Source organism: Notamacropus eugenii, chromosome 4 (genome assembly GCF_028372415.1).
Source record: "Notamacropus eugenii isolate mMacEug1 chromosome 4, mMacEug1.pri_v2, whole genome shotgun sequence".
Taxonomy (NCBI): Eukaryota; Metazoa; Chordata; class Mammalia; order Diprotodontia; family Macropodidae; genus Notamacropus; species Notamacropus eugenii.
The window spans coordinates 351,788,388-351,814,718 of NC_092875.1; the positions used below are offsets into that span (position 1 = coordinate 351,788,388).

Sequence of the window (26,331 nt, forward strand, 5' to 3'; positions counted from 1 at the left end):
CAGTGGGGATGGGTGGGGAAGGAGGTAGGAAGAGAGGTTGGAATTCCAAGTTTTAAGAACAAATGTTGAGAATTTTTTTTTTGCATACAACTGGAAAATAAGAAATACAGGTAATGGGGTATAGAAATTTATTTTGCCCTACAGGACAAGAGAGAAGATGAGGATAAAGGAAGGGAAGGGTTTTAGAAGGGAGGGCACATTGGTGGAAGGGACAATCAGAATGCAAGGTGTTTTGGGGTGGGGGGAGGGAAGAGATGGGGAGAAAATTTGGAACTCAAAATTTTGTGGAAATGAATGTTGAAAACTTAAAATAAAAAAAAAACAATAGCACAAAAAGAAATTCTAGCAGGACACTACAACTGTCAAGGGACCTAATACCTATACATTTTGACCATCCATTCAAACTGTGCAGAAGTTTAAAAGAGCATAAAAGCAAGAAGTTCCAGAACCAATAAAGCTCCAGTTATTCAACCTCTGAGTAGATGCCAAGGTATTTAAGGTTGAGAACTCCCCAGTTCTACAAGAGTGGACAGATAGGTTGAGGCTGGAAATCAGCAAGAGAGCAATATCCTCAAAGCATGAGTGGAATGTGAGTTGTGCTCAAAGTGCAACCAACAGAATCCAACTCACTGATTCCTGACCATCCACAGAAAGATCTTGAAGGAACCTGCTATCTATGATGAAAGATCTCAGAAAATATCTCAAAGGAATGCTGATTAATGGCATCATCACAGAATCTAGCAGTCCTTATGCATTTCCTGTGGTATCCAAGAAAAATGGAAAGATACAGGTGTGTGGTCGATTACCAAACTTTGAACAAATTGACTAAAATGAACCACTACATTTTGCCCTAGGTGCAAGCTATCCTGGATTGTGTGCTGGGCAGCCATTGGTTTTCAGTCTTGAACCTGAGTAGTCAAAACTACCAGATTCCTATGTCTTGGGAAGATAAAAACTGTTTTTATCCATCCAGCTGAGTTACACCAGTTTGACAGACAGGGAACCTTGCTTGTTTATAAAACAGCCTCAGAGAATGGAGAGTCTTTCAGTATTATTCACTGCAACTACCTGTTGTCCAGCTGAACGTTTTAATGAGCAGATGGAGAGATGATGGACACAACCCTAGGAAAAAAGCTGAGAAAAAGGGACCGTCTACCAACAATATGTACTTTCTGACCCAGATATGGACCCTGAAAGTGATGGATCCAGTGAAGGAGACTGCATATTTTAGGACAAAAGCTGTCCAATAGAGCAGTGGCCATGAGAGCAGAGAGGTCACACGTGCAGCAACCCATGGGACTCATGTAGCCCACAAAGGCCACAAATGCTATACTAGCCCTGAGTGTGGCCAAAACCAGATAAAAAATGTAATTGAGAAATATTTAACAAAATAAATGAAAACATAATAAAACATAGATATTATTACAACTAAGTCAATATGGGGACTGCAGGGATCCTTAGGCATGGATTAACAGTCCTTGTTTCTTTTGAGTTTGATACCTTCGTAGAAGAGGATTCATCAAAAACAGGGTTATTGATCCTTGAATGGCAGAGATGAGAAAGGGACATCAGAGCGGGTCAACTTCAGAAAAGTTTAGTTGCCATTGGAGGAAGGTTACATACAATCTTGGATTTAGAGACCAATTCTCTCATTTTTTAATTGAGAAAAGTAAGACCAAGAGTTCAGTGACTTGCCCAAAATCACACAGGTAATAAGTGAAAGAATGAAGATTCAAATCCTAGCCTTCTGACTCTCCTGAATCTCCACCCAGCCCTCTTTCCAGGGCCACTCACCCATCCAGCAGATATCCTGCACACCAGCTTCTGAGAGCTTGCACATGTTGCCATCGGGAGCAGGGCCCAAGAAGTACCAATGACAAAAATTACTAGGAGCTTTTACTAGGAGTCATCAGCGACATGAGCCATCTATGAAAGGTCTTGCCAACAGGAACTGCTGTCAGTAGTTGTTAACTCACAGCAGCTCTTGGCAATGGGTGATGTTCTTTGGAGGAAGAGGGTATACAACGATTCCATCAGATCCAGAAGGTCTCCTTGCCTCGAAGTCTAGGCCATCCCCTCCTATGACAGTGTGATTATCCTGTGAATTAAAGGGATCCACCTGCAATATTTAACATGTGACGTCTTGCCTTATCTTTGGCTATGGTGAAACTCCAGCAGGAGAACAAAACAGAAATTGGGCTAGCATACTGGCTTTATCACAGATGACCATCTCCTGATACCCTACATATAACAATGTACTGCTTATTCATGTCTGGTTCTGCACCCTTCCTAACCTTTGTCCTGATTCTATTCTGCCTTGGTGTGTCACAATGAGAAAGGCCTTCTGATTCAGTAACCAAGAACTCAACATTTCTTCCAAGTTTTTTGCCTCCTCAAAGTGTGTTAAATGCCCCAAATCCCATGGTGGGGAGAGAGTAACCCTTATTATATAGTCCCTTAAGGATTTCCAAAACACTTGTGGATATTATCTCATTTTATCCTTATAACAACCATGGGAGAGAGGTGATGTTATCCCCATTTTACAGATAAGGAAACCAAGACAGATAAAGTTTAAGTGATTTATCAAAAGTCACAAGTCTTATAAATAAGGTTAGATTTGAACTCTGTCTTTCTGACTGAAAATCTAGAAATCTATTCACCGTGCTGCCACCTAGGGAGGCATATATGTGGGAAGGAGCAGACAAGGAAAGAAATAACTGTGCCATTCAGTAGCATGAAAAATAACAAGTTGGAAGCCCAGAAACTGGGATACAATTAATTACAGGCTTGAGACAATGGCAGGGACCCTGCATGGTAATTTTCCTCCCAGATTCTCAACTGTCACTTCTTTTCCAGCTCATACTTTTTCTATAAGATAAATGTGTGTAAATGTGCTTCAGTGTGTATGTGGGCAGAGGGAGGGGGTCTTTTCACTTCTAGTAAAAGCAAATCAAAGAATGAGCAAGTAAGACCATGCCAAGTTCCTTGCAAACAGAAACATAATATAACACACTCCATTCTAGCTCAAGTGCAGGTTCAAGATGAAGGTCCAGCAAGCTTGCTGTGACCTCGCCGGCAATTGAATTAATCCTATTAGGAAACACAAAATTGAGGCAAAACTAACATTAATGCCTCAGTCCTTCCCACACAAAATGCAGCTGGCATTAAAGAAAATAAAACCTCAAATCTTTCATTGGGCCAAAAAAAGTTCCATCCAAGTTGTTTCAGATCTTAGCCTCCAGAGGTCAGCATGAGATTGTTATATAGAAAAATAGACATAGGGTTTCTGCACTTTTGCTTTAGCATTTGAAAAATTGTTCACTCTCCAGAATAGTCTCTCTGTATTTTCAGTGGGCGTAATTTAGATAGACAGATGGATGGACGGACAGGTGGAAAGGTAGATAGGTAGATAGATAGGTAGGTAGAGAGATAGATAGATAGATGATAGATAAATAGATGATGGATAGATAGATGGATAGATAGGTAGATGGATGGATGGACAGATGGATGGATGGATGGATGGATATAGAGGTAGAGTTATAGATATATAGACAGATACAGTTAAAGGCAGTCACTATATGGGAATATAGTTAACATCAGGTGTTAGTAGGCTTCTGTTAAGAATCCAGTATTATGGTTTAAATCCATAGTGTTTAAATTACCTTAAAGTACATAAATATCCCTGATGTTAGTGTAAATGGTGGAATGCATCGTTTTCTTGAATTTTATTCTGATATTTGACTTTGATTCTAGGGTTGTGAGTCATATAAACTTGAAGACTTTATTCCCTGAAAACAAAAATAAGCCTAAGTATGATGAATTTATCACTAAATAGTTTCTTTATCTAAAAGTGCATACTGTCATGAAAATTAATTAAATACAACAGTTATTCATTAATCACTTACCATGTGCAAGAACTGGATTAGGCCCTTGAGAGGTTATAAAAATGAATTTGATTTAATACTTACTCTCAAGTATCTTAAAATATAGTTTGGGACGGGTAGTTGGGGCAGGAAACAAAAATACATCAAAATAGTGCCAGGTGTCATAGTACAGTAGGAAACATTGGACTCTGGAGTCTGAGGACCTATGTTACAATTCCACCTCAGATGGTTTAATACATATATGACCTTGGACAAGTACTTAACCCCCCTAGTCCTCAATTTCCTCCTTTGCAAAAATGAGAAAGACTAGAGGGCCTTTGATGTCCTTTCTAGTGCTAGCACTATGATTCTATGGTTTATGTAACAGAGAATATTCTACTTCCCATCAGAGAAGTAAAAAGGGCTATGAGAATTCTGAATCTGTCTTCTTGAATGTTCCATAAGCTAGAAGAAATTCCACTAATCTTAAATTGACTGATATTCTCAGTAGTCCATTTATTTGTAAAAACACAAATCTTTAACATTGTTGTTTACAGAAAAAGAATAAAAATTGGTCAATAATCACAAACTGGGTACTGTTTTTCCCAAGACATTCGTAAATGTAACCTCACTCTAGTTTCTAAAATCCTGTAACTCCTTCTTCCTTGTCCCTTCCTTCCTTCCTTCCTTCCTTCCTTCCTTCCTTCCTTCCTTCCTTCCTCCCTTCCTTCCTTCCTTCCTTCCTTCTTTCCTTCCTTCCTTCCTCCCTTCCTTCTTTCTTTCTTTCCTTTCTTTTTTTTATTCTTTCCTTTAAGTTAATTAAGCAAATATTTCGATATGTGCTAAATGCTATAGGAAATCCAAAGGTGAACAAAAATATTGGCCCTGCCTCTAAGGGGATGCGTAGTAATGTGTTTACCTGCATCTCAATGCTAAGGTGTAAGGACCTTATCTTGTCACATCACTTTTACTGGGATGTAAAAATAACTATTATTGATACCTTGGAGGTCATTTTAGTCCAAACACATTATTTTGCTGGTGAGGGACTGAGGCCCAAAGTAATGAAGTGACTTGGTCAAGGTTACACAGAAAGTATGTATCAGAGGCAGAATTGGATCTCATTTCTTTAGATTCTAAGTCCAGAATTCTTTGTGACTCAACATAGAGCTTCCCAAGAGTGCTGGACAAGATGGTAGTCTGGCAAAAGAGTACCACTGAGGCTACTATGAGAAATGGTGAATATAAACTACTGGCATACCCCATATTAAATCATTCTGAGTATTTTGCAAGTGTTAATCCATTTTATTAAGAGAACAGTCAATAAAGCTGAAAGGATGCTATATTTGGAGTCAGGACATACATATTTTCATCTCTGCTATAACACTATTCATCATCTGTGTAGCTTTAGACAAATCACTTTGCCTCCCTGAGACTCAGTTAACTTCACCTACAGAGTAAGAGTGATAATTCTTTCCCTATCTACTTCACAAGGTTGTTGTGAGCAAAGTGTTTTGAAAACCTTAAGACCCAATAAAAATGGGAAATCACTATCATGATTCTCATCAGTTCTGGCTCTGACAGTTACTTATATCCATGGGAATTTACTTAACCCTCTTGAGTCACAGCTTTCTCATTGGTAAAATGTGGAGAGAAATGGATTTTAGAAATTGGATCATTATATAAAAAGTTATTATCCCACAATTTCAAAACACTATAAGAAATACACTTTAGACATTAAATCAATATATGAATATGTTATTATTAGTTATTATGTTAGACTATAAACTTATAAAACTGCCCTAACCACATTCAGTTCCATACCCATTTATATAGTTTTTTGAGAATCTGCAGTAACCATTATATAGCAAGTTTGCCTCACATGGTGTTTTCTAGGATGGGCTATGCTTGCAATGCAATAAAACATTTGTTGCATTGAAAGGGATAAATCTAAAGTGCACAAAACAAAGGGTATTAGTTTAATAGCTCAAAAGAACCCAAGTTCAGTGGGATAATATAACTGTCACCTCCAAAAGGCAAGTATTGATGCATGAATAAGTAGGGATATTATGAGTCCCTGATTCATATTCAGCACATGACAAGTCTCCATGTTACTTTGCCAGTAATTTTAATTTAATAAGCACAAGTGTCAAGGGGCTACTTCAGATATGCTGCAGCTGCTCCCTCCTACGTCCTCCTCCCTTGGAAAGTTCATCTCACTGGCTGACTTTTCCCTTCTCTTCACCATAGACAGGAGCTATCTCTATTTGTGTTCATGTTGGTGCATAATAAAAGACTCACTCTGATGTCTTTAAGCCAAGTCACCACAGCTTTTGGAGCTCCTTCGACATTCTCATGTCTCCCTGTCTGTCCATATCTGGGAATGACCTCAAAAAGAATTCCATGAAGGGGGGAAAGGTGAGGGGCAGTGGGAAATGAAAGCATTGAAAAAAAGCAATGACTTCAATTGCTACAGTTTTCCTGGACGGCAGCTTAAAAGAAAAAGTCCCAAATTTTCCAAATTTATGTTTCTTTAAAGGGAGAGGAAAGGGGAGGTGGGATTGTAACTTAGTATACCCTCAAGTTGGGCTGCTCTTGAAAATGAACCAAATCACAGATGAAGGAAACCACATAGTATTTATTTTTAAGGACTATTAAGATAAAAAATTGAAGAGGAAATAATTTCTGAAATAGTTTTACTAATGACTAATTAAAGGCTGAAAATTGTAATCTAGTAAGGGTGCTTAACATAGCAGCCCACACACTTAATATAATTACTTTTTCTCACAGGTCAACAAAATTATTTAGTCAATCTGAAAATATTAGAGTTGAGAAGGAATCTATTCCAACTCCATCCTTTCATAGATGAGGAAACTGAGCCTCACATAAAGGTTAATGTGAGCTCCCTAAGGTCACACAATGGCAGAAGAGAGAATATCAACAACTGCGTCTTAGGCTCATCTCTAAATGGAGTAGCATAACATTGTACTTTGCCTCTTTTACTGACCGAATGAAAAAAAGATAAGTTCTTTTAAGGGAAGAGCTATTTCTGTCTTGTATTTCTTATGTATTTGTTCGCAAAATCTAATAGAAAAGTGAAGTACTTATGTTCTTCAGTAAGTTACAGTGAAATAGAGTATAATAGCTTTTATGTGTTTAAAATAGTTTGTCCCTTTCAATCTTGAGTTAGACTTAACTTCTTTAAAATATAGGTCAACAAAATTTAACCAATAGGCATGTGTGATTACTGCTTTTCTTGGAAGGGGAGGTTGGTTTTCATTCAGGATATAATAGCAAAGTCTACCTTGCCACCTAATGTGAAACTAAGTTATCATGCTATAATGGATAGAGTATTGCACTTAGAATCAGGAGAATCCAGGTTCAAATCCCATTTGTGACACTAGGAATGAGATCTGGGGCAAGTCACAATCTCTCCACACCTCAATTTCTTCATCTTTAAAATGGGAATAATAATTTCTTTACTTTACAAGTTTTTTGCAAAGCTCAAGTGCGATAACAGGTATAGAATTCTTTGTAGACTTTAAAAACGTGTTGTTGGTATTCATAACTGTTGTGGCCATCATGCCCCAATACACAGAAAGCTCTATGAGAGCAGATATTGTTTCATTCTTTGTATTTCTAAGGCTCATCACAGTGGTCAGCCTGTAGAAAGTACTTGATAGATGTTTGTTGATTAACAAACTAAAAATGTTTTGATTATTATGACTACCAAAGAAAATTTTCAAATTAAATTTATCTATTCTAAACAAACAACATATTAAATATTTAAGAAGTCTCTGAAGAGAATATTACAGATCAAACACATCTAAGGAGGAAGAGAAAAATGTGTGATGCTTCCTGCTCTCATCAAAGCCTTATGACTGTGTCAGTAAGAATTTTAAGGCTCTCCTAATTTCTACCTTGACACTTCTTTTCAGGTCAAAGCATGAAAATGTCTTGCAGAATCCCAGAACCCCAAAACTAAATGTGAAAGGCAATATTTAAAGAGTAGTGGGCTTGTATTAGAAGATTTATATTTGATTCTAGGATCTGATATTTATTAGATGAGATTTTATGCACAAATAAATCACAGTGCCAGTGGTCCTCCATTAATTCATCTGTAAATTGGGAAAAATAATACTTTTGTAAAAGACGTAAGGGCTTTGTTGTGGTAGCTGGAATTCTGGTAACCTTCTTTCAGACGTTTTAGTGCCTTTTGGGTGCTTATCTGATCAGAGTTCTTCAGGACAAGTTTGCATGACATGACGGAAATGAGAGAGAAGGAAGAAAGATCAAGAGATGAGAAGGCAAAGTGGAAAAGTTGCAAATGAAGTGACTAGCTTGAGCCTCAGTTTCCTTGTGAACAAAAATTGGGTGGGGGACTGTTCTCTAATAATTCCAAACTTGAAACATCCTTTGGTTCCTTTTTTCTGTGACCACACAGTGTCTATGCGACGAGGATTCAGGGAAGCTACTCATGCATATTACACATAGTTCTTCATTTTATGTTCTTAAAGTCATGGTTCAGCTTTTTATTTCTTTACAGGTACAATGATCTGAAGTGCTTTGACTCTGCCTCATTAGTATTGCTTCCTGATTCTTCATCAATGTGAGTATTTTTAGTTTTCTCTATCTAAATTAAACTAAGATCAGTCTGCAGTTCAGTCTCCATCAGAGTGATGTTTCTAGTAGGGATGGTCCAGAAAAGGACAGGGCTGCAATTTAGTCAGTGGTAGATAGAATCCTAGAAGAACACTTTAAGAAAAGCATTGTTATTTCAAGTAACTGGTGCCTTAAGAGAAGAACATGAAATTAATTTTCCACCTATGAGATCATAGTAGCTTTAGCTCTATAAGTATTTTTTTTCCACTTCCTACTGTGATGATAGGCTTGTTTCCATGGCTGCTGTGCTCTGGGTGGTAGTTTTTAAACTGAAAGATCTGTGAAACAATATATTTGACAGTGTACTATGGGTTCCCATATCAAACAAATCCATAAGTTGATCAATTCTTTCCTGAAGCGGCTAATTTACATCAAAATGACATAATTATGTTGTCTGTTATCTATGAAGAATAGAGCTTTACCTGGTGTTGCTGTGAAATATGCGGTCCAGTGAAGGTACTTATTAATGTCTTGGGAGTGCAATTGCCAAAAGCAGTATTTTCTATTATAACAAGACATCAAGTATAATGCTTTCCATTTTGTGACTGAACCAACTGTCTCTTGAGTGCCCCCTGCTGTTAGGCTTTATTATGTGTTATAGGGAAATGATTAAGCACTTCTTGGTCTCCACTGAAATATTTTATGTATCAAGGAACCTGTTTTCAATTGGGAAAAACTTTAACCTCTTCCTTCACCCCTGTGGCTATGATTTTGCAGATGCCACAGCACAAAGCAGTAACTAAGTGGAAATAGAGTATTCATGCATCCTTAAAACAAGAACACAGCATCAGACAGAGACAGAGACAGAGTTCAGGGGGCAGTTAAAACACACTCAACATCTACACTCTTAAAATTGCTATGCAGTATTAACAACAATAAGAAAAATTCAGATATTTCTGTTTTACTCCATATGAATCAGTTGTTCTTAACCTGGATCAATAGTATTGATAGATTTCAGGGAGCACATGAAGTTAGATGAGGAAAAAAAAAAAAACATCTTTATTGCCACCAACTTCTGACTGAAATATAGTATCTTTTTATTTTTCAAATTATTTTTTCAATATTTGAAAAAAAATTGAATTCCAAATTCCTTCACATCAACAGCTCCCCTACCCTTTGAGAAAGCAAAAAATATATCATTAATTTAGGACTTTAAAAAATTATTCTGAGAAGGGGTCCATCGACTTCAACAGACTACCACTATGGGACAATGATAAAATGAAGTTGATAACTCATGATATAAATGAACAGAAATCTGTTAATTTCTCAGTGTTTGACACAGTGCCTGGCATACATAAATATCTGCTTATTATTATTAGAGTTTTTTAGGGTTTTTAGTAGTTCTTGAAAAAATTATCTGATTCTGTTGTCAGAAAGCAACAATGAACCTTGAGGTGATGAACATAGTATCATCTTCCCCTAAGACATCTCTAGCTGTTTCCTATTAAACAAACAAACAAATAAATTCCTGAAGCTCTAGACTGTATTGGTATTTCACTTTAACTCATAATCACGTGGTGGTGGTGGTGGTGATAGGGTGTTTGAGGTCTTCCTCCACAACAGCAGCATGCACAAAACTGTGATTCATTACTTTTACTGAAACATGACAAGTACACTAGGATCCTCCGAGGCAAAATAATGTAGAGGAAAGAGCATTGAATTTCATGTCTGAGAATTGCCATTCATATCTTGACTCTACAACACAAAGCCGGTGAGACTTTGAACAAATCACTGAATGTCTCTGGGTCTCAGTTTCCTCCTCTGTAAACTTAGGGGGTTGGAGTAAACTACCTCAAAGATCCAATCCCTCTCTAGAATTAATGCCTTAGAATAATTGAACTAGGACTAAAGCTTGTCTAGTAATAATTCAATATTGGAAGCATAATCCATTTCAAAACAATCAGTTTATAAAATGTTAATTTCTTTCATCTCAGGTTAGATCTTGCTCTGAATGTTAAATATACAGATTTACATTCAATGGATAAAAAGTCAATAAGAAACAAACTAAAACAAAGCTCCAACAACAATAAAATTACCAATTTGTAGTGGAGAGAATAAGGAAGAAAATGGCTGAAGAAAAACCGGAGGTGAACCTATGGCCTCAAACTTGAGAAGCAATCAACAGAGACCCCCTTTAAAAAAATGCTCTAACCACTGTAACAGAGCATCACTTAGATGTGAACACATTTTCTCCAATGTTCATTTGATTACCAAGAGATAAGGACTTTTCAGCTTTGGTTATGTAATGACAGACACTGAAGTCAAATGAGTCCCAGAGGCAGGTAACAAGCCAAGCGGCAGATGAATCTTTTACTGCTTTTACAAAGTAAATCAAGCTCTAAAATTCAAGATGATGAGAAATTAACTGGACACAGGTGTATGAACTTAATTAAAAAGAAGGGAAATATAAAACTTTTCCCCAAAACTTGCATCCAAAATACTTCAAGCCCATTATTCACTGATATATATATATATGTAATTACACATGAATATATGTGTATGTATGTATACATGTATATATACATACATTATATATGGGATTGTGGTTTTGTGTATGTATATGTGTGTGAGTTCATACATACACACACACACAGATGTGTCTCGTACATATATTGTATTAAGAGCAGGGACTATTTCCCTTCTGTATTTGGTTCTCTAGTACGGTAAATGGAATATAATGGGTGCTTAGTACATGCTAGTGTGTTTATGTGTGTACATGATTTATAATTAATTGAATGAAAAAAATTATTAACCCAATTATTGTTGCTGTTGTTTGACCTTTGTTCTTGAAGAGGACCATGACATCTGGAAGGCAATGCCAGGTCTTGTAAGTGAATTGGATTTAAGTGAGGGAGGAATGTGCAAAGTCACTAGCCTCACTTTCTCCTCAGAAGCCATCCAGATCCAGGGGCAAGATAGATCAGGACAGCTTCAGATGGCCCTGGATACTGTGGAAGACCTCACCCATTTTAAGCTAAGGGTTTTAATTTGTCTCAATCCGACCCAATTGGTGATTAAGGGTAGGTGAGAAATGAGTCAGAAAATGGCCTGCATTATTCACACAGATATCCACTGAGCACCAACTATACTATGTGCTGGGTAGGATACAAACAGAGTATAAAACAAACTTGTCTTTGCCCTTAAAATGTTTGCAGTCTAGGAGGGGGATATGTGTGTATGAATATATACATGTATATGTATATATACATGCATATATACAGACATACACACACACACATGCATGCATATGTATGCATATATTCTGAAGTACACTTTGCTCCAGTTGCAGCAAGTAACAGATGGAAGACACCTTAGAGATGGGGTCATTTTAATGATGTTGAAACAGCCCTTGAGGGGTAAAGTGACTTGCCCAGTAAATGACAGGTCTGAGATCTGACATACAAGTATCTGACTCTGTTCTCTTTCTATTGTGATAAGTATTCTAGGAGTGGTACAAGTTAAGGGAGCCAGGAATCCAGCTGAAGGCATCTCAGAGCTGGGGGTTAGGAGCAAGATTTCGATAACAAAAGATGGGACTGGGAGAAGCACATTCCATTCAGAAAGAACAGATGCATGTTAGCAGAACAGAGGGTAATTTTTTTTTGAATGCTAGACTAGGAACTTGCATCTGAAAGAGAACTTAAGAAGGTGCATAAATGAACTCCTTCATTTTCCACATGAAAAATCTAAGCCCCAAAGGTTGAACACATATCTCAGAGCCAGTTAGTAGAAGATTCAACACTAGAATTCAGTCTTTCTTACTCCAAGACTTAACTCCACACTAGACATGTCAAACAGGAGGCGAGCACATCTGCGGGCAATAATTTTGAGTGATTCTGGAACCAGATTAAAATGTAATTAGGAAATAGCTAACAAAATTTGAAAAAATAAAATAGTACTTAAATAATGTAAACCTACTTTTCTAAGTCAATATGAAGCAGGGAGGGGTCTTTATGTACACTTTAGCTGACCTGTTTCTATTTGAATTTTATACCACTGATGACACCATTGCCTAACTAGAATGTCTGGTTCATATCGTGCATTAGGAGGAGACAGGACTGGAAAGATTCTTTGAGGACATATTTTCTAAGACTTTGATTGAGAAACTAAAGGTTTGTTCCTTTTTTAAGGCAAACTAAGGAATAACCCTGAAGAGGAAGAGAGGAAATATGTCAGAATGGAGAGAAAGCTAGCCTCAAAATCTGTGTAAGTTTTACCCTCCTTTACATACTGGTTGTGTGACCTTAGGCAAAGCACTTAATATTTCAGTGCTCCAGGGAACTCTGTAAGAATTTCTATTGCAGAGCAGATCAAAATCTGCAGTGATAGAAAGAGTTCCCTATCAAGAGTTCCATATATCAGACATAGTTCCATTCCAGTAAGGATGGAGATTAGGATGAGGATGAGGTTAATATTAAGGAGCTGGTAAATTTTTTTTTTAAGCAGAGGAGTAATATGACCAGAGCAATGTTTTAGAAAGATTAATCTGGAATCTTTGTGCACGGAGAGCATAAAAAGACTGGGAAAGAAAGAATACAACTGATGAACAGAGAATTGAGAAAGAGAAGGGATAACAAGAGAAGTATTCCCTCAGTCCAGTTAGAACACCAGATATGGGCTAGCTACACAACAAGCTACTTAAAGAAATGATGGGTATAACTATCTAGTTCCTCTCTGTAATCTTTGAAAACAAAACAAAACAGTACCAAGAATAGGAGAAATACTACAGGACTGTAGAAGGGCAAATGTAATGATTTATTTTTTAAGGAAGAAAGGTAGATTTTTTAAAAATGTCACAGTCTATATATCATCCTGCAATCCTTACTCTCTCTCTCTCCAGTCCCATAACTAATCTCTTGCCAGGGTTTGTTGTTATAAGTGAGCCCATCTAACAAGCCCCCAACTGTGAGAAACATGCTCACCTTAAACAAAGAACCATGCCTGTTGTGAAATCAGGAAAAGTTTTATTAATTTTTACATCCATTCTCCCTGAATGGATGGGTGACTTCCCCAATAAGGTTACAGGAAGACTACAACACATGCAGAAAGATGAGGTTTCTTATACTGTTTTGTGTTCTCCTCTCTGATAGGCCCTTCCATACTCAGCTCCTTGGGCCTGCCCAATAGTTTCTGACCTCTAACTTATCCATGCTAGGTCACAACCTTTATCATCAAGGAATGTGGAAAACAGAACTTTCTTGCCTCCCACACTGTCAATTTCCCCTTTGCAATATCTCTTAAATGTTTCCCCTTCCCTTCTTTGCTATTCCACTATTCTGATGTAGACTCTCATTGCCTCATGGCTAGATTATTTCAATGGCCTTATTGTTGAGGTTTAGGGGTTCTGGGATCCTGAAAGAGTGACATGAGGGTCCTTCCGGAATGAATTCAATTCAAGTCTTCTTTCAGCCAAAGAAAAACAAGGCTTATTAAAGATCTGCCATATTGGCCATTCTTGAGAAATCTGAACATTTTTAATCAGAGATATGCAGGCAAGGCATGGTAGCTCAGAGTTCTGTGCTTATCTAGTCACATCATAATTTCATTGTCCAGCCCATTTGCCTAGGGCTGAGGGGCCCCAGCCAATCTCATCATCTCCAGAAAAAGCTAGCTATGCCCATCATCAATTCCTCTCTCAAGAAGTAGGTCTAAATTCATTTGGGAAAAAGAGACAGAGGTCTCAACTTCTGAAACTACTTCAGGGTGACAAGGGGCTAGAGCTGTCACTCCCTCACTGGGTCCCAGGGTTGGTGTGGGGAGGTCAGTGGCCATTAAGGTTAGGCAATATCCAAAGAGTGGGGGGCAGGCTTGGGCTGGTACCTACTGTTTGCTACCCACTTTTCAATATGCAGGAACCAAATATAAGGAGCCACAGAATAATTAGAAATGGTGTCAGAATGAGAGGAAACAAAGAAAGAAACCAAGAGCCCCATTAGTATCATTTACATTTGACATACAGGATTATCTAATCTTGTTACTTTCTCACACATTTCCACTCTGATTCCAGTTGCTTTAGGAGGATCCTATGCTGTTGAGGATTCAATCTTGCACATGAAAATATAAGTAATAACATTCTTGCAGGTAGAAGTTTTCTACTTTACCAGATGACTTGAGATGCCAGGTAGTGTCCAGATGGTAGGTGATCTTAAGGGACTCTGCAACAGCCTGAGTTACCTGAGGCATGAAGGCAAGGCCCTTATCACTCTGTATGGAATGAAGTCGGCCAAAGTGGACTGGGTATGATTTCTTTTAGTAACCCTTTAGAAACCTCTTAGGCCTTTTCAGTTGTGCAAGGGAAGACTTCAATCCAGTTAGTAAAGCAGACTGCAAATACCAGGAGGAACTTAAAACTTCTGCAAGGGGTCATGTGAGTGAAATCTGTTTGCCAATCTTCTGCTGGGTATGTACCCCTCCTCTGTACGAGCTTTAAAAGACAAGGGGTGGGACGGTGGGGCAGTTTAATGGCCCCTTTGGCATTTACCTGGGTACAGGTAGGACACACTCAGCACACTTGCCAGATGATTTCTCCCAGCTTGTGACCAGTGAAAATAGCTTTAACAACCCCTGGCGAATCAGTTTTAAACATTTTAAACTGCCAATGGATAAAAGCTATTCTTACCCATGTGGTAGGAGAAAACATAATATCTTCTCCCAGAAGCAGATTCCTGCCCTCCCCCACAAGGGTGACTTCATTTGAGATGATCTGGCCATGCATCAAAGCTAGATTACACTTATATTTAGTTAATTTTTTACTTGTTGTCTGTCTTTAATCCCTCGCCCAACAAAATGTAAGCTGTTAACTTCTCCTTTAGCAGCTGTTTATATTGTCTTCTGATAGAATGTGAGTTCTTTGAGAGCAGGAAGATTTCATTTTTGGTTTTTTTTTTTTGTCCCATGTACCTAGCATATTGCCTTGTACTTAATAGGTAAATAAAAATGTTTGCTGAATTGAAATGAGCCCCTGGATTTCAGCGAGGTATTCTACAAGGTCTCTCACAATATCCTTATAGATAAGATGGAGAAATGTGATAAAAACAAAGTTAGGGAAACATGAATTGGATGCATGGTGGGAACAAAAGGTGGTAATGGATATATATATAACAAATTGGAAGAATAGTTGTAGTAGAATACCCCAGCACTTTTCTTTGGCCTTATTCTATTCAACATTTCTACCAATAATGTGAATGGAAGCATAGATGAGATGCTTTTCAAATGTTCAGATGATAAGAAGGTGACAGAGTAATAATTTTATGTAGGTACACTCTCACTGATGGGGTAGTCTAGGTGAAATAAAAAGGCAATCTGAGGGAAAGGCAAGGAAGCATGTGCCAAAGGAGTCAAAACACTACTACTGTCTCAAGTACCACCCGCTCTCAAAACCTAGGTACCACAGTCCAAGAATTCACTACAGTGACTGATGGCTTGGGAAAGAAAGTTTCTCTCACCAAAATAGTTTTCAAATAATTAAGCATTAGAAGTCATTAGTGTATTTTTTATTAATGAAAATTACCTTGAAGATAGTCATTGCTATCTACCTTGCTGTTGTACTCAAAGGTCTCCTGAGCTATTCCATTGAATTAACTTTGGAAATCTCCTCTATGCATTGTCTATCTTCATTAGAATATAAACTCTAAGTCACTCCACCTCTTGGTAGAGAACTGCTGCACTCAGAATACAGACTGAAGCATACTTTTTTTTTCCATTCATTATTTTTCTTGCTTACTTTTTTTCAGAACATGGCTAATGTGGAAACATGTTTTGCATGATTTTGTATGGATCACGGGTTTTCAATTTCTTACCAGCTCACTGAGTAGGGGAGGAGATAGAAAGAAGGAGACAATTTGTAACTAAAAATAAAAATAGAAAAAAGAAAGGAACATTTAAAAAGGGAAGTAAAGGCAAGCAGTACTCTTAACAAATTGAAAGAGAGCTGGTCCCTGAGGAATTCAGGGGTTGAAGGTCTACTAATTTTTTTTTTTAATATGGACCAACAGGTTGTGCATTGGATAAAGAACAAATCATTAATCCTATTTGCCTCAGTTTCCTCATCTGTAAAATGACCTGGTGAACAAAATGATAAAACATTCCAGTATCTTTGCCAAGAAAACTCCAAATGGGGTCATAAAGCCTTGGATACAGTTGAAAAATGACCCTAATAACAGCAATTTTGCCAGCTCTAACTTGAAAACAAAGGCTGGTGGAATAGTGAGTAGAAAGAAGGCTTTGGAACCAAAAAAGACCTGATTTCAGCTCATACTACTAACGTCTACTCACTGTAGACTGAGCAAGACATTTATTCTCTTATTAACTCTAGTCAAGTCCCGCAGGCTGGAAGGTTCAGAACAGTTACTACTGACCTGCACTGGAACAGAGCACTTCTCACTCCCACCCCAGTGAAACCACAGAGACCGTCTAAAAACAATAGCCATTACAAACCAAACCGTCTGGAATAGATTTTCTTACATCTAAGATTGCTATAATTTATACAGAATACGAGGTTAGCCCAGGAGAAAGTTAGAAGCCAGCCTGTTAAATTGTTAAAGTAATCATTTATTCCTCCAAACTGGCAAATGCTAAAAATGAGTTCGATTTATTGTTTTGCTGTTTATCTAGAATTAAGAAAGTAGCAGACAAAATGTTAACTATCAAGTTAAACAACAAAGTATGCCATGGGTACATTTCTTTTTGGAGAGCCTACTGTTAGACATTCACCAGAACACCCCCAATTTAGCCCTTGGAGTTTGTAAAGCACAGTTGATGATAAAGATAAAGGTGTCAGGGACACTGCAGGTTAAACTACTATGAGTTTCTACTACTCATATTTTTATAGTAATATAAAGTTTACAGAGCTCTTTCCTTGTAGCAGACCTCTGCTATATGAGGTTCGCAGAACAACTATTTTTGTCACTTTTTTACAGATGAGTGGACTGAGACTCAGAGAAGGAAGAAAACTTGTCCAACATCGTACTGCTAGCTTTTACTCCTTACTGGAAGGAAAAAAGGAAGGAGGGAAGGTAGGAAGAAGGAAAGAAAGGAGGAAGGAAGGAAAGAAGAAAGGAAGGAAAGAAGGAAGATAGAAAGGCATGAAAGAAGAAGTAAGGAAGTATATCACCAAGACAATATTCACAGCACTGATAGTGATCATGAATATGCTCGCACAGTTCTGAATCGTAAAATATAACAGACTCTCCATATAGACTGCAGAAGAAAAACATTTATTCAGACACCATAAAGCCAAGTCTGTCATAGTAACCAAGAAGTCAACACACATTAGCACTGCAGGGGACAAAGCCATTCTCAAGTCTTCTCACAAGCAAACACCCACAAGACTAATTCACTGAAAGTGGCCTTAGATGGCATGCTCTTCATTTTACAGAAGTGAACTGAGTTCATTGAGTTTACACCAGGGGTGAGGATCATGGGGTCTTGAAGCCACATGTAGCCTTCTAGGTCCTTGGGTGCATTCTTTTGACTGAGTTCAAGTTTTATAGAACAAATCTTTTTATTAAGGGAATTTGGTCTGTGAAGTTTGGATTGAAAGGGCTGCACTGGAGGACCTAGAGGGCCATACGTGGCCTTGAGACTTCAGGTTCCCCACCCCTCATTTATACTTCACAGAGCAAACTGAGATCCAAAAGAGTAATATATGAAAGGTGGGATTTGAACCCACTTATTTCAGTCAGTGTGTCTTTGCTCCATTTAGCTTGTTCATATAACTGATACATTTAGATAATTATATTGAGCTTTCAAATAATTCACTCATTCAACCACTTATTCCCTGTTACTGAACATACAATACATTATGCTAGGTGCTAGGGAGAAATAGAGAAATCAGACATGGGCTTGACTTCATGGAGTTATAATTTCAATCATCTTTGGAGAATGAATATAGCAAATTTATAACAGAAAAAAATTATAGAGATCCTCTAGTTTAAATATCTAATTGTACAGATGAAAAAACTAAACTGACCTTCAGTCAGTGAGTAGCAGAACTGGTACTCCAAATGGGTTTAATTATCTTTAAGTGAGTTTTAAAAGTGTAAACTAATTCTATTTTAAAACAAATACCTGTAAATGTAATGGGATGGTGGTGTGTTTCATTGGATTAAAAGAATTTTAAGTGATTTCTAGAAAGCTGGCTAAAAGTATTACTCTAAATTATGCAAATTAAAGATAACCAAATCTGTTCTATTTCTAAAGATTCTTGAATTGATGCAGAAAACAATACAAAAGCAAAGGGAAGAGAGAAACTTTTTTTACTGCAGACTGACAAAATATTTTGGCATCCTCAGTCTCATTAGTAATAATAACTTGCTGTCTTTATAGAAAAATCTGATTCTACTAGATGCCTGTCAGTCAGGCATGTGCTTTGAATTGTTTCTCCCACTAGTGCTGATAGATTTACCCTGGTCCATCCACACTCTTCCACCCAGTCCCTCTTGTGACCAGTGGTATGTATTTGCAAGACAGCTGGCTATGATGAGAAGTGAAGTGTGTGTTCATGGGACAAAACAGAACTAGCTGACTAGCATAGGAATCACACCCAGGACCTTAACCTTATTACCACCATGTTCTAACCAACCAAGCCAATAAACCACAACTCTTTAAAAATGCAGAAAATTCTCTCCAAAACAAGCCCAGGAATTGACAAATTGTGGCCAGTAAGATGTTTTATGGATAGAGTGAGACATCAAAGAAATAAAATTTTTCTGGAATGTCAAGCATTATAATACAATCTAAGAGTTATCTTGAGCTGGAAAGGGTGGCCTGACCAGAAGTAAGCTTTAAATTAAAACGTTTTGATAGTATATGATTACAAATTTTGGAATACATTTTACATTTTTGCCTATATCTTAGAAATACTGATATTTTTATTCCACTACTTAATACACTGTTCAGATGTTTCCAAAGCAGATAACAAAAAAGGTTAAAATAAGAATTTAAAATTCCTATTCTGAAGTAAATTAAAATCTGTACAATATGATAAAATTATACATATATATCTTTTCCTTTAAATATAGTATTACCTAAGGAAAATATCATAAAAGCATTTTATTATAAATGTTACATAAAAAAACTTTCTGAAGTTTCATAAGTTTTGTCTTAAATACAATTTGTAACCAAAAAAAAAAAAAAAAAAAGCTTAACATTTCCTGGAAAGGATTGCATAATTCGGAACTTTTTTGATGAGACTATAAAGCTTTAGAGAATGTTATTTTTATGTAATGCATTTTAAAAGAAGTGGATGAAATCTTACTCCCCTTTCTTCCAAACTGGAAATATTCCAAACAAGTGAAGTATTTTGTGAAGACGCTCCTTCCTCCCATCCCACTAACTGCCTACGGCCCACCCCCTCACTGAACAGCAATGGAGAGATGCCAAGCCAACAGACTGCCAAGTCATGAGTTTAGCAATAGTGATCTGAAATAAATGAGATTTATGAAACATGAAAAGGATGAAAAAATAATACAACTGACTCTGAAAGAGAAAAGTACTGTTGAATTAGGAGTAATTTACTTAAGGTATATTTTTCTTTAGTTCCTTATTTCCATAGCAAGTAGAAAATTTTAGTTCACTGATAAAGATGTTCTAAAATCTTTCAGAAAGTAAAGTGCTGAAATAAATATATTGCGTATTTAATAATGTATTTAAGTTAATAGTAGCTTATAACTACCCAATGATTTGCCCATGTTAACTCATTTGAGTCTCTCAATTACCCTGTGGAATTCCTATTTTTTTGCTGATGAGGAAACTGAAACAGAGAGATCAACTAGCTTGTTTATTGTTATACAAATAATAAAAGTAAGAATGGGACTGAAACTTGTCTTCTTGCTACAAATATAGAGTTCTGTCTACTCTACTACAACCTCATGGTTTCTTGAAGTATTCAGCTAATTATTTTTGCATTTTAGAATTGGGTTATCTGTTGACAAAATAGTCTTTCAGAAACTGAAGCATTAATTCCATCTGTACTGAGTCAACCTTGTTTTTTTTAACCATATTTGCTTGTTCTCTTGATTTTTAGTATTTGATCACAATAAAAAGATAACAGAGACTGAAAGACAAAAAATTAAGCTAATTCATTATTTATTTTTGAAATACATTGCCTTTTGATTGATTTTAATATAAATTAAATTAGTTATAAAATTTTAAATATTAAACTTATACCAATTTCAAAAATTTTCCAGTTCTATTATTTTTCCATTATTGAGCAAGGATATCAGTGCATGGATATAAATAATAAAAGACCTTGATCCCAAAACAATGGAAAAGCTATTGTTATCTCAATGCTGTATGGCTGAAGCCTCCTTCCTCTTCCTCTCAAGAACTGGTATCATAACCATTCACTTGTAAGGTATAACTTCAACAGTATCATATCCCTAAATCTAGATCCTCCATATCCACCATGGTGGCATCTTTCCCTGTCAGCTTGTCACCAATGTTTTATAGAACATGATGATGAGATATTCCTTTCTCACCTTGAGTCATACCCAGTGTCCACATTCCAATGTTTAACGTATGAGCTAATAGGCCAGGCCAAGAGTAGAAGATGGGAGAAAAGTAGCATTAGTAGATCTATATGTTCCCTTGAAGTTCTAAATTTCTTAGGCTATGACTCTAAATTCCTATTCACATGTGAGATTGGAAAAGATAAACACTTTGAAGCATTAGGCACTAGATAGCTAGAGCACAGCATAAAATTCTCCCTCAGGAGTTTAAACCCAAGTAGAGTTATTCATAGGCCATCAGTCTTGCTAATGGCAGATAAAGGAATGAAGACAAAGGAAGTTAAATAATTTACCTGAAGTTACATAGATAGTATAGATCAGGGGTAGGATTTATTCTTTTGCTGTCTGATTTTCAATGCCATTTCTTTTTCTATGCTGCCTTCCCAGCAAACGAGCTTAAGAATCTTTGGGGTATTGTGAAGATTTTAGGGCAAAGAGAACAAATACAGAATTATGGGAGATACTTGGTAGTACGACAGGGTGTGCTCATGTCCCAGAGAAGCAGATCTTTTTAGCTCTAGTTTTGAGGATATATACATCTGTATTGGATAATTTTTTAGGAGGGACATAAGACAAAACGTATCATAATCATCAAGAACACACACACAGATATGCACACACACAAAAAGAAAATATCTATTCACTCTAGCCCTGAGGTCATCCATTCAGAAAATAATTAGAACATAATTAGCATCAGACACAATAGAAATGTCATTGGTTATCAGTTATACAGTAGTGAAAAAGCTTACATCATTCAACCAGCAAGGGTAAATGTTTCCATAGTGAAAATAGTCACTAATAAATCTGAGTATCTATACCTAGGAGGTTAAACAACTGTCAAATTCTGACCTACACAGACTATTTCAGGAGGCCTGTGTTTAGTTCCAGAGGCCACATTATAGAAAGAGAATTGATAAATGGAGAGTATCAAAATGAGAACAAGAAGTATGGTAAAAGGTCTAGAATCTAGGCCATTTCAAGACTGGTTGAAGAACTGGGGATTTTTAGCTTAAAGAGGAGATATTAAGTCAAAACATAATAAATTTGAAATATGGAAATGGCTGTCACATGACATAGAGATGTAATTTTTTCTAACTGGCATCAGATGACAAAATTAGGGAAAATGGAAATTGCTACTTGATAGAAGGAAAGACATCCTAGCCATTAATTTGTTATGCAACAGTAGAATAGTCTGCCACAGGAAATATACAGTCTCATAAGAGGTTAAGTGAAGGCTTGAATGACCACTTATTAGGGATGTTGTAAAGGGGATTCAGTGTCAGGTATGATAGATAAGGTGGCTTTAATTAAGTAACACCTAGGAAAGAGGTGCCTTCAAAATTTGATTCAAAAATTGTATACATTTAAAAATTTGTATCAACAGAACCAAATCTGTATAGACCTTTATAGAAAATTGCCTTAATTCTGCAAATGTAGGTACTGCAATCCATGAACCTACATTTATGTGATCTACTCAAAGTCACACTAAGAGTAAGTATGACAGCCAGAACGAGAAACTAAGTCACTTGATTTTAAATCCATTGTTTCCTTTGTTATGTCATGTTTCCTTTTACTCCTATCCATTAATGAACAATAAAATGAACTTCTGTAAATAAATAGTTGTTACTAACCAAAGGTCAGATGATGACAGGGTTATTGTTCATATTTTTTGTGTTATTTATTTTATTTTATTTTTTTCTAATTAGAGAAGGGTCAGGTTTAGACTACCGGCCCACTAAGCTCTTCTCGGTTACTAGGCAAAATGAATATTTATCCAGACTGAGGGAGGCAGAACCAAGATTTCAAGGGGAAACCAAGAAGTTGCCTGAGCATTTCCCAGTTTCCCTCAGGAAAAAAAAATTAATTCAAGTTCGTAAAAAAAGTCTAGAGTGATGGAACCCACAAAAAGATGGAGAGAAATGGTTTTCCACCTTAAGATAGGACTTCATGAAAGGTCAGTCTCCCTTGGGCAAAAGCAGAGCATAGCCCAATACAGATGGTGTCTGGGCAAGCCAGTGGGAGGATTTTAGATACAGGACAACTCAGCAACCAAGGCACGTTGGTCCTGGCTGTGCAGCCTAGTGGCACAGCAGGCCAGCTGTGAGGCCTCCATCCTCAGCACAGAGGGCAAATTCCTAGCCCGAGAAACCCAACACACAGGCATAACTAGGCTGGGTCACCCCAGAGCAGTGGGCAAGTTGTCAGACCCTAAGACTCCTGCACAAAAAGTAGTGCCCAGGTCCCTGGCTTCCAGCACAAGAATGTTGGGACACTGCCCCCTGTACCCCAGGAGAGGGACTCAACTTTTTAAAATGAGCAAAAATCAAAAAGAGTAATGACCATAGAAGGCTACTATGGCAAATGGGAAGGGTAAAATAGAAACTCAGAAGAGAATAATAATGTCAAAATGCCCACAGGTGAAGCCTCAAAGGGAAATATGAATTAGTCTCAAGCCTAAAATGTTATCTTAGAAGAGCTAGAAAATGGTTTTTAAAATCAAATGAAAGAGGTAGAAGAAACATTGGGAAAAGGAAACAACCTGGGAGGTAGAAAGGAAAGGTGTGGCCCACCAGGATGAGAGAAGAGTGCAGTGTAGCTTAGGTCAGGCCAGCACAGACCAGGACCCAGCCAACTCAAGGCAGACCCTGGGATGACTGAATCACTGGCAGCAGTGGCAGTTTCTAGACTTCTCAGACCACAGTCACCAAAGAAAATTTAGAAGATCAGCGGGAAAGTTCTATCGACCTGGGTGAGAGAGGAAGTGTTTTACATGAACACACATGTATAACCTATATAGATTTGCTTGCCTTCTCAATTGAGGTGTGGGGGGAGGAGAAAGTGATGGGGAGGGAGGAAGGGAGAGAATTTGCAACTCAAAATTTTAAAATGAATGTTAAAATTGATTTTACAAGTAGCTAGGAAAAAATAAAACGCTAAAGAAAAAAGAAAAAAGAATGAGTTTTTCAAACAATAAATCATGGAAACAATAAGTTTCATCAAAAAGGATGACAATAATGAAACAACCTACTAAAATTTATGGGATGTAGCCAAAGAAATTTTATATCTTCATATGCTTACATTAAAAAAAAAAATAGAGAAAGATCAATAAATTGGGTGTACAAGTAAAAAAGCAAGAAAAAGAACAAATTAAAAATTCCTAATACCATTTAGAACTTCTGAAATACAAAGGAAAGATTAATAAAATTAAAAGTAAGAAAACTATTGAACTAATAAATAAAACAAAGAGCTGGTTTATGAAAAAAACAATAAAATAGATAAACCTTTGGTTAATGTTATTAAAAAAAAAAGAAAATTAAATTACCAGAATAAAAAAATGAAAAGAGTGAATTCATCACTAGTGAAGAGGAAATTATTATACTTTGGAGATATTTTACCTAACAGCATGTCAAGAAATCTAACAAACTAAGTGAAATGGATGAATATTTACATAAATATAAATTTCCCAGATTAACAAAAGAGGAAATAAAACACTTAAATAACCCCACTTTAGAAAAAAAAAATATTGAACAAGGCATCAATGAACTCCCTAAGAAAAAATTCTCAGGGCCAGATGGATTCACAAATGAATTCAAACAACATTTTAAAAAACAATTAATTCTAATACTACATAAACTATTTGGGAAAATAGTCAAAGAAGGAGTTCTACCAAATTCCTTTTTTTACGCAAATATGGTGCAGAAAGAACAAAAACAGAGGAAGAAAACTATAGGATAATTTCTTTAAGGAATACTGAAGCAAAAAAAAAAAATCAAAAATTACCAGCAAAGAGATTATAACAATTTATCACCAGGATAATAATACACTATGACCACGTGGCATTTATACCAACAATGCAGGGCTGGTACAATATTAGGAAAACTATAAGAAAAATTAACAAATAACAAAACTAACAAATTATATGATTATCTCAATAAATGCAGAAAAAGCTTTTGAAAAAACACAAGCCTTATTCTTACTAAAAACCCTAGATAGCATTGGGATAAATGGAATTTTCCTTAAAATGAATGTCTATCTAAAACCACCAGCAAGCATTATATATAAAGGGGATAAACTAGAAGCACTCCCAATAAGATTAGGTGTGAAAGAAACAAGGATGCTGGTTATCACCACTATCATTCAATATTGTACTAGAAATGTAGCATTAGTCAATGAGAAGGAAAAAAAAGTGAAGGAATTACAATAGACAATGAGGAAACAAAACTATCATTCTTTGCAGATGTTATGATGGTATACTTAGAGAATCCTAGAGAATCAACTTAAAAATTACTTGAAACAATTAACAACTTTAGCACAGTTGCACGATATAAAATAAACCCACAGAAATCATTAGCCTTTCTATAGATTACCAACAAATCCCAGCAGCAATAGATAGAAAAAAAAATTCCAATTAAAATAACTATAGATGATATAAAATATGTGGGAGTCTACCTGCCAAGATGCCCCAGAAACTGAGTATATGAACACAATTACAAAATACTTTTCACACAAATAAAGTCAGTTCTAAATAATTGGAAAAATATCATTTGCTCATGAGTTGGTTGAACTAATAAAATAAAAATGACAATTCTACCTAAATTGATTTACTTATTTAGTCTCATACTAATCAAACTACCAGAAAATTGTTTTATAGAGATAGTAAAAACATAACAAAATTCATCTGGAAGAGCAAAAGGTCAAGAAAATCAAGAGAATTAATGACAAAAAATGCAAAGGAAGGTGGCCTAGCTATACCTGATCTAAAACTATAATATAAAGTGTCAATCATCAAAACTATTCGATACTGGCTAAGAAACAGAATGGTGGATCAATGGAATAGGTTAGCTGCATAAGACACAGTTGTCAATGACTACAGTAATCTACTGTTTGACAAACTCAGTGACTCCAGCTTCTGGGATAAGAACTCACTATTTGACAAAAACTGCTGGGAAAACTGGAAAATAGTATGGCAGAAACTAGTAGAGGTCAACATCTCACACCCTGTACCAAGAAAAGATCAAAATGTGTACATGATGTAGACATAAAGACTGATGCCATAAACAAATTAGAAGAACAAGGACCAGTTTACCTGTCAGACCAATGGAGAAGGTTAGAAGGCATGACCGAACAAGAGATAGAGAACATTATGAAAAGAAAATAGGATAATTTTGATTATACTAAATTAAATAGTTTTCATACAAACAAAACTAATGCAACCAAGACTAGAAGGAAAGCAGAAAGATGGAAAATGATTTTATAGCCAGTGTTTCTGATAAAAGCCTCATTTCTAAAATATATAGAGA

General features: G+C 36.5%; 1 long non-coding RNA gene across 1 annotated transcript in view; it reads right to left on the reverse strand.

Annotated features, from left to right (window-relative positions):
* Window positions 1-2,015: 2,015 nt before the first annotated feature.
* Window positions 2,016-26,331, reverse strand: part of LOC140501582 (uncharacterized) — a 110,007-nt gene continuing 85,691 nt past the window's right edge. Inside the window, exon 3 of the long non-coding RNA XR_011966253.1 lies at window positions 2,016-2,098. This is a non-coding gene — a long non-coding RNA (uncharacterized lncRNA). The remainder of the gene's footprint in view (window positions 2,099-26,331) is intronic.